Source organism: Lissotriton vulgaris, chromosome 9, assembly GCF_964263255.1.
Source record: "Lissotriton vulgaris chromosome 9, aLisVul1.2, whole genome shotgun sequence".
Classification (NCBI taxonomy): Eukaryota; Metazoa; Chordata; class Amphibia; order Caudata; family Salamandridae; genus Lissotriton; species Lissotriton vulgaris.
The window spans coordinates 1206251812-1206259715 of record NC_141697.1 but is presented as its reverse complement, the minus strand read 5'-3'; the positions used below and the strand labels follow the sequence as shown (position 1 = coordinate 1206259715).

At 50.4% G+C, this 7904-nt stretch overlaps 1 protein-coding gene across 1 annotated transcript in view; it reads left to right on the top strand.

Annotated features, from left to right (window-relative positions):
• Nucleotides 1-2289: 2289 nt before the first annotated feature.
• The window catches only part of MGLL (monoglyceride lipase), a 412525-nt gene continuing 406910 nt past the window's right edge, over nucleotides 2290-7904 (top strand). The window contains exon 1 of the mRNA XM_086939284.1: nucleotides 2290-4076. The gene's annotated coding sequence lies outside the window, so the exon portion shown is untranslated. The remainder of the gene's footprint in view (nucleotides 4077-7904) is intronic.

Below are 7904 nucleotides of genomic sequence, written 5' to 3'. Positions count from 1 at the left end.
TCCACCCTTGGATCACATCGGACACTTCTCCTTCACATCCCCTGCAGCATCTTCAGCTTCAAGCACCAACAGCCTGCGTGACGAAACCCGACGCCACTTCGACCCTATGCACCCGCTTCCTGTGGGTGAGGTAACTCAGCAACGCCAGTGTTCCCACACTGGTACACACCTCTAGGGTCTGTGTCTAAAGTTTTGTCCTTCTAGGTTCAGCGGAAGTATCCTTAAACTCTATTTGTGTAACTTTTACGCACCATTGACTTTGCATTGGTGCATGCGAGCGCTTTAAGCGCTACACCCGAATCCCGCAGGCTTTTCCCGACTTCAGCATTGCTTGTCCCGACTGCTCCCAGCAATTCCCTAGGCCCTAGGCCTAACCACTGTTCGATTGGTATCTCTTATACTACTTTCTTAATATATGGTTTGAGTGGCCACCCGCCCTCATCCATAATTGTGCAACTTTCATATGTTATACTGTGCTTTTGATTTAACGCTTGTGCCCCTTTGCTCATAAAGAGTACTGGGGATTATTTTAGAAATAAACACATATATTTTTATAATATATACTTGTGTGGTGTCCTTTCATTTGATATTACAGGATTGTGAGTGGTAAAACAGCTCGCTTAACACGACCTCTTGAGTTTAGCCTTTAAGGCTGCTTAGTCTATGCTACCATTAGGATAGCTTGTCTATAAGGTTGACTTACAACCAGACACCATAAGGGATTGTTTGGACTGATACAAGGTGGTTCCAGAATTGGAAACATCATATATCAGGCCAACTTCTCACAATCAATAAGAGGGCTAAATCAAGGACTTCCAGGGGACTGGGTCCCTCGGGGTCTCAAACCAGGTAGTAATTAAAAATGGGCATTGAAACAGGTCCCTTTCAGGCCCTGTATTTGTGTCTGTAACTCAACTGGCAAAGCCCTGATCGATTTCTGAACAATGAATGTAAACCAGTTAAGGTAATCCATGACGGTCCTGTTTATATGTCATATGCTTTACTTAATATTGCATTCCCTGAGAGTATTTTCTCCAGGATGTTATATTACAGTAAATGTAATTTCTTTTGTGTAGCATACCACTCTCGAATAGTGCATACTTTGAATTGAGTCGCATCCAGGTGTTTATAATAGGCCACATTGTGCTGTGGTCGAAACAGTGCGGATTTCTCACAGAGCCTGTCAGTGGGTTAAAAGCTTTTTTCAGAATTCATGATCATCCAATTCTTGGCCTCTCTGCAGAGCACAGAGCAACGATGTCAGTGTCAGTTGCATTTGTGATTATATTCACACACACATACACACTTATTTGTAATCCACTTAAAGCCCTGGCAAAGTCTGTGCAGCAAGCTTAATTCTCAGAAAACGTGTCTCGTGAGATTACTTCTCTCTTCTGTGTGGTGACCAGAGCATGGAATGGGTGAGGCGGTAAGGAGTGTTTTTCCACATTGCCCTTGTTGAGTGTGCAGAGGGTCCATGAGGGGGATTATGCCACCCGTGGGTCAATTCAAAGTGCCCTGAGGCATCAGGATACATGAAAAACATGGTTCACGACACTAATTAATATAATTCCATGCAATAAAGAATCGCAGTGAAATACACGAAGATGCTATAATAAAACCACTCACAGTAACGAGATGAATGACAGTAAAGATCACAAATCAATATAAACAATTTCGAAAAGTAGTGAAATATTGGTAATTAAATGAATCACAGTAACTTCCCTCTTGGAAGTTCGCTCTTCGTTGTAAATGTGTATTTTTTCATGTACATCCCTGCATGCTGTGTTGGATTTTGTATTTCTGTACCCTTCATTTTTAGTCTTTGTAATATTCTATTTTGTACCACTTCTCTCTTGTAACGTAACTTGCTCTATGGTACAGCGCTCTGAAAACCTTCGGGTAATGTCCGCGCTTTATAAAAATGCACTAAATAAATAGAATAACAAAATTAAAATAAATAAAAATTAAATAAATGTGTGCAGTTGAACTACTGAAAGTTCTGAAATAAAAAAGTATGAAACAATACAAAGTAAACGCAATGAACACATCTTTTTGTGAAGCCCTGCGACTTGTAAGGGCAGTAGGAGCTTGTGTGAGGAGGGAGGGCACCTGTGGTCACGTGACTCGCCGTCCCTGCCCGTCCCCCGGCCTCCACCAGTGACTGTGCCCCATTGTGTGTGTGTGTTCCATACAGTAGGTGACGTCATGCGGGCACTGGGCGCCCACTGGCCCGCCCCCGTCCCGCGGCCCCGCCCACCCCGGCGGAGCGCGTGCACTGGCGAGGAGCCTGCCTCGGCCGCGCGCGCCGGCCCCTCGCGCCCCGGGCTCGCTCGCACGGTCGGCGTGTAATGTATGAATGGGCAGGAGGTGGCAGGAGGCACCGGAGGGAGCAGCAGTACCGTGGCCCTACTGCCCGCAGCCTGACGAGCCACGCCGGGACCCAGCGCCGCCCGCTCCGAGAGCCCCAGCGTAGGCAGGCAGCAGGCAGCCTGGTGCCAGTGTGTGCAGGCATCCAGCATCCCTGCCGGGGAGGGTGCAAGGAGCGCCCGAGACTCTGCCAGGCTGTCACCGAGGAGGGGGCCCTGAGGAAGTCACAGCTGCTGTCACCGAGGAGAGCTCACTGAGGCTGTCACTGCTGTCACCGAGGAGAGCTCACTGAGGCTGTAACACCTGTCACCGAGGAGAGCTCACTGAGGCTGTCACCGAGGAGAGCTCACTGAGGCTGTCACTGCTGTCACCGAGGAGCGCTCACTGAGGCTGTCACCGAGGAGAGCTCACTGAGGCTGTCACTGCTGTCACCGAGGAGCGCTCACTGAGGCTGTCGCCGAGGAGAGCTCACTGAGGCTGTCACCGAGGAGAGCTCACTGAGGCTGTCACAGAGGAGAGCTCACTGAGGCTGTCACAGAGGAGAGCTCACTGAGGCTGTCACACCTGTCACCGAGGGGAGCTCACTGAGGCTGTCACACCTGTCACAGAGGAGAGCTCACTGAGGCTGTCACTGCTGTCCCGAGGGGAGCTCACTGAGGCTGTCACACCTGTCACAGAGGAGAGCTCACTGAGGCTGTCACCGAGGCTGTCACCGAGGAGAGCTTACTGAGGCTGTCACTGCTGTCACCGAGGAGAGCTCACTGAGGCTGTCACTGAGGATAGCTCACTGAGGGTGCCACTGGAGGAGCGCTCATTAGGACTGTCACTGCTGTCATCAGAGAGGCACCCGGAGCGTCAGTCACTGACTGCTGTCACTGGGGGAGCAGTCTCTGTCTGTCTGTGCTGTCACTGGAGGAGCGCTCACTGGGGCTGTCACTGCTGCTCCCAGTGGAGCGGAATCACTGCTGTCATCGGAGGCATCCAGAGAGTCAGTCACTGACTGCTGTCACTGGAGGGGCAGTCCGAGTCTGTTCGTGCTGTCACCGGAGGAGCGCTCACTGGGGCTGTCACCGGAGGAGCGCTCACTGGGGTTGTCACTGTACTTCTCAGCGGAGTGGGTTCACTGCTTTCACCAGAGAGGCCCCCAAAGAGTCAGTCACCGACTGCTGTCACTGGAGGAGCAGTCTCTGAGTCTGCTGTCACTGGAGGAGCGGTCACTGAGGCTGCTGTCACTGGAGGAGCGGTCTCTTAGTCTGCTGTCACTGGAGGAGCGGTCACTGAGGCTGTCGCAGAGGGGCGTTCCCTGAGGCTGTCACTGCTGTCCCCAGAGAAGCGGAGTCACTGATGTCATCTGAGAGACACCCATAGAGTCAGTAACTGCTGTCACTGGAGGAGCACTTCCTGAGGCTGTCTGCAGAGGAGAGCAGGCTGTTGCTACTTTCACCGGAGAGGCACTCAGAGCGTCAGTCACTCACTGACTGCTGTCACTGAAGGAGCATTCTCCGAGTGTGCCACTGCTCTCCCTGCAGGAGCGCTCCCTGAATTTGTCACTGTGGTCATCAGGAGAGCCCTCGGAAAGGTTGACACTGCTGAGAGGAGAGCCTGTCACTGACACCACTGGACGAGCGCCAAGAAACTCTGCGAGAGCAGTCCACGGGGAGTGCTCACACGCCTTCACTCACTGCTGTCACTCAGCGTCCAACGCGGTAAGTGTGTGTCCGTCACTTTCAGGCTCACTCACTGTTCCAAGTCGTCAAGTCGTCGTCCTGCTGTCGCTGAGGTGCAGTGAGTTAGTGTACGTGCCTCTGAACCCCCCACTGCTAACGAAGGTGCACCTGTCAGCTCTCGGGTGTAATTAATGTAGTTCGACTCTTTGCTGTCACTCTTTCTCACGCGCATTAACTGTTCCCTGTCTGCCCGCAGTCACTGAAGTTTGTATGTCCAGTAAGACGGTCACTCGGGGAGTCCCGCACTAGAGCGGTGTTTAAATCTGTCACTATCAGTAGCAATCGCCAGAGCGCGCCTGTCGCTTCCATCCTCTCTCGGATGCAGTCGCTACTCCAACCTGTACCGGCTGCTAACCTGCCAGGTGCACTCATCACTGCTGCGAGCCTGTCTCTCTCACTTGTGACACTTGTCCCGTGGTTGTCTTGCTGTCACTGGGGTGTGCTGTGTGCGGTAAATGTTGTCACTGTGAAAGTCTTCGTCAGAACAAGTTTAACCCTAGTTCCTAGAGATACTGTTTACTTGCAGTCTCTCTCCTGCAACCACCGCGCCAAGACTGTCTCACTCTGTCGCCAGTCGCTCTGGTGCATGTAGGTCACTGCAGGGAGTTTGTAGTACTCGGCATGTGTTGTCGCTTTATTATGTGCAGTCACTAGACCATGGCTGTCTCTGAGGTGCTCTGTCTACAAGTATAGCCGTCACATTCAAGCGTAGCTAAATATAGCGCTTCTCTGCGCTAAGTTTCATTCGCCTCAGTGGGTGTGGGTGTGCACTTCCACGCTCAGGTGTAGTTCCGACAGTGGGCGTGTCTCTTGCAACTCTGCCAGGTGCACGCACTACAGACCGTCAACCTGTCTCTGCGCTCAGTTTATGAGGCGAACTCACTACAATTTACCGGTCTCTTAGGTCACTGTACTAAGTGCATTCATTCCAGTGAGCCTGTCTGCTGTCAGTTTGTGAGGCGCATTCACAGCCGTGAACCTGTCTCTTCGGTCCCTGTCGCAGGTGTGCACTCACTGCGGCGAACAACCACACTGTACTGTCTTTCACTAGAACGATTCTGTCTCTGAGATGCATTTATTTCAGCAAGCCTGTCTTTGCTGTCAGTCTCCCGGGCACTCAGAATTACTCCCTGCATCGATCCCATGCTGTCACTCTTAAGTGCACTGGCAGTAAGTGCTCTGGTGTCACTGCCCCACGTTAGTCTCTGTCACTTTCTTATTTAATCAGTGTTTTCCGGTGGCCCCCAGCCTGTCACCGCCCCTGGGCACGTGTGCCCGAGGGTGCGCGTGGTGGTCAGTAATTAGCGCCAGTGTTGGCATTTCGCGGGTCCGCAGATCTGACAGACATGGTTGCCTCTGGGGACAGGGTGAGCGTAGGTGTGCTAATAAGGGGGTGGAGCCAAGTTCTACGGGGAGCAGTGAGTGCAAGAAGGTACCTTCCTTTGCTAAGACGACCCGGTTCCCCACTAAGACATGCTACAGGGCGAACCCCAGCTTGAGCAAGGCGTATTTTCGTTTTTAAACATGAAATATTATATTTTTTTACCTGTATTTAGTCCAGGCATCTTGAAACCCTAGTAGATGTTGGGGTGTGTCTGGAGTGGGGTGTCCAGCCTGCCTAGAAGCCCCGCCCCATTATTGATAAAGGTGTGTGCGTGGTGCCCAGCCGGCCTAGAAGCCCCGCCCCATTATTGATAAAGGTGTGTGCATGGTGCCAGCCTGCCTAGAAGCCCCGCCCCATTATTGATAAAGGTGTGTGCATGGTGCCAGCCTGCCTAGAAGCCCCACCCCATTATTGATAAAGGTGTGTGCGTGGTGCCCAGCCGGCCTAGAAGCCCCGCCCCATTATTGATAAAGGTTTGTGCATGGTGCAAGCCGGCCTAGAAGCCCCGCCCCATTATTGATAAAGGTTTGTGCGTGGTGCCAGCCTGCCTAGATGCCCCGCCCCCATTACTCATACTGTTATGTGCATGTGCCCGGTGCACAGAGTTTGCATTTTGTTCCGTGCCAACGAAGGGACTACTAAGCCAGGGCACATTACATACATTTTTTTACTGTGCAAAATCGACACGTTTTGCCCCATTTGTGCTTGTTTGGTTATAGGAAATGAAGCACTGCATGTTTTCTCCATAAAAGCGCTGGCATGTTGGCAAAAGTGAAAGAAATAGATTGTCAACCATTGGGAATATTCGGCATCACAGTTATCACTTATAAATAAATCGCTTTATATTTACAATAATTTGTTTACCAAACATTCCTGATCCCCAGATCACCTTTGTTAGCGAAAAAATGGAGCAAAATGCTTTCGTACTTTCAGTTGCTGCGCGTGTGAGGGCGATGGAACAAGGTGCTTTTCCGCAGGCTTTTAAACCTTCCTTTCACGGGTCAAAAGTGGAGAAACGCGCGCCTGCCCCATTTCTCATTAAGTGAACACAGTGAAAACTGTGAGATCAGCTTAAGTGTTTGCGTCAAGGGGACACATAGTTCTGAGTCCGAGTTACAACACAATCAATGCTTTATTGGACAGTTTAACAAGAAGAAAGTGACGTGTGGCATGCGTTAATTAATCTCAGACACCTACTCCAAGCCACCAAGATTCTTTTTTATTTAACTCATTGTGCCACAGCTTAAGGGGACAAACCAGACGCAAAGCGCCTTGGGCCTGTCCCAAAAGTAACACTGCTAGGGCAGGCGTCCTCTTAAAAGGAGTATAAACAACCCCAGACTTGTTCTGGCGAGGAAGATGGACGGACTAATGAACATTGTCAAACACTCACCACCAGTCACAGATCTGGGTTTAATCCATGTTTTTTTTTTGCTCACCACACCTCCCTAGTTTGGACTCAACCATATGCAAATCAATCTTGACCCTGCTTCTTCTGGGACCAGTCCAGCCCGAACTGTTTCGGGGTATCACACCTCATCAGTCTGGCTAGCTTGAATCCAGTGGCGCAGTGAGCACGGGACCCACATCTGGGCACACCGTTCCCACTTAAGGTGACAAATGTAAAAGCAACAGATGATGGACGGGATGCTGTACAATGTCAAACATTCACCCCCAGTCAAGAGATCTGGCATAAATCCATTGTTCCTTTGCTCATCCTTCCACCCCAGTTTAGACCTGGCCATATGCAAATCAGTCTTGACCCTGCTCCTCATGGGAACAGTCAAGTCTAAATGGCCCCAGGTCAGGTCCTCCCTGGACCGGAAAACTAGTGTTATAAATAGTATAGCTCAGTGAGCTAGCGGGTCTATGACTGGCAATACTGCCACCTATGGAGCATGTCACTGAGGAGAACAAAAAAGTGACGCATGTTTATCGTCAATCCCCTTCTGAAAGGGAACAGGCAAGTGGAAATGACGATATGACATGACATGCTCCAGGCAGTTTCCATATGTTTGGACTCCCTCCGGAAAAAGCATGGAAGAGCTAAGAAGCATTGGCAAACCCAATAGATCTGGATTTTTATTAGGGGAAGTCTTAGTTAATAGTGCAGCAGCATTGTGTGTTGTTGCTAGTTGTCCTGGAAAGAAAATTCCCTAGGGATGTAACACTCGAGGCCTCAAAAATAGAGAGGCTGGCAGCATGGCACTTATGCCCACCAGACTGCTTTAAAAAAAAAACCTTTACTTTTCAATTTGATAAAATTCAATACCGCAGGTAATGGAGCATGCAGAACATGGTGTAGTAATTTCAATCCCAGTAGGCTATCCATCACTTACTCGTGTTCGCAGACACCCCGCGGGTGGCATGCGATCACCCCATGTAGGCATGCTACAAACTGCTACTCTGTTTTTCGGGGTTCT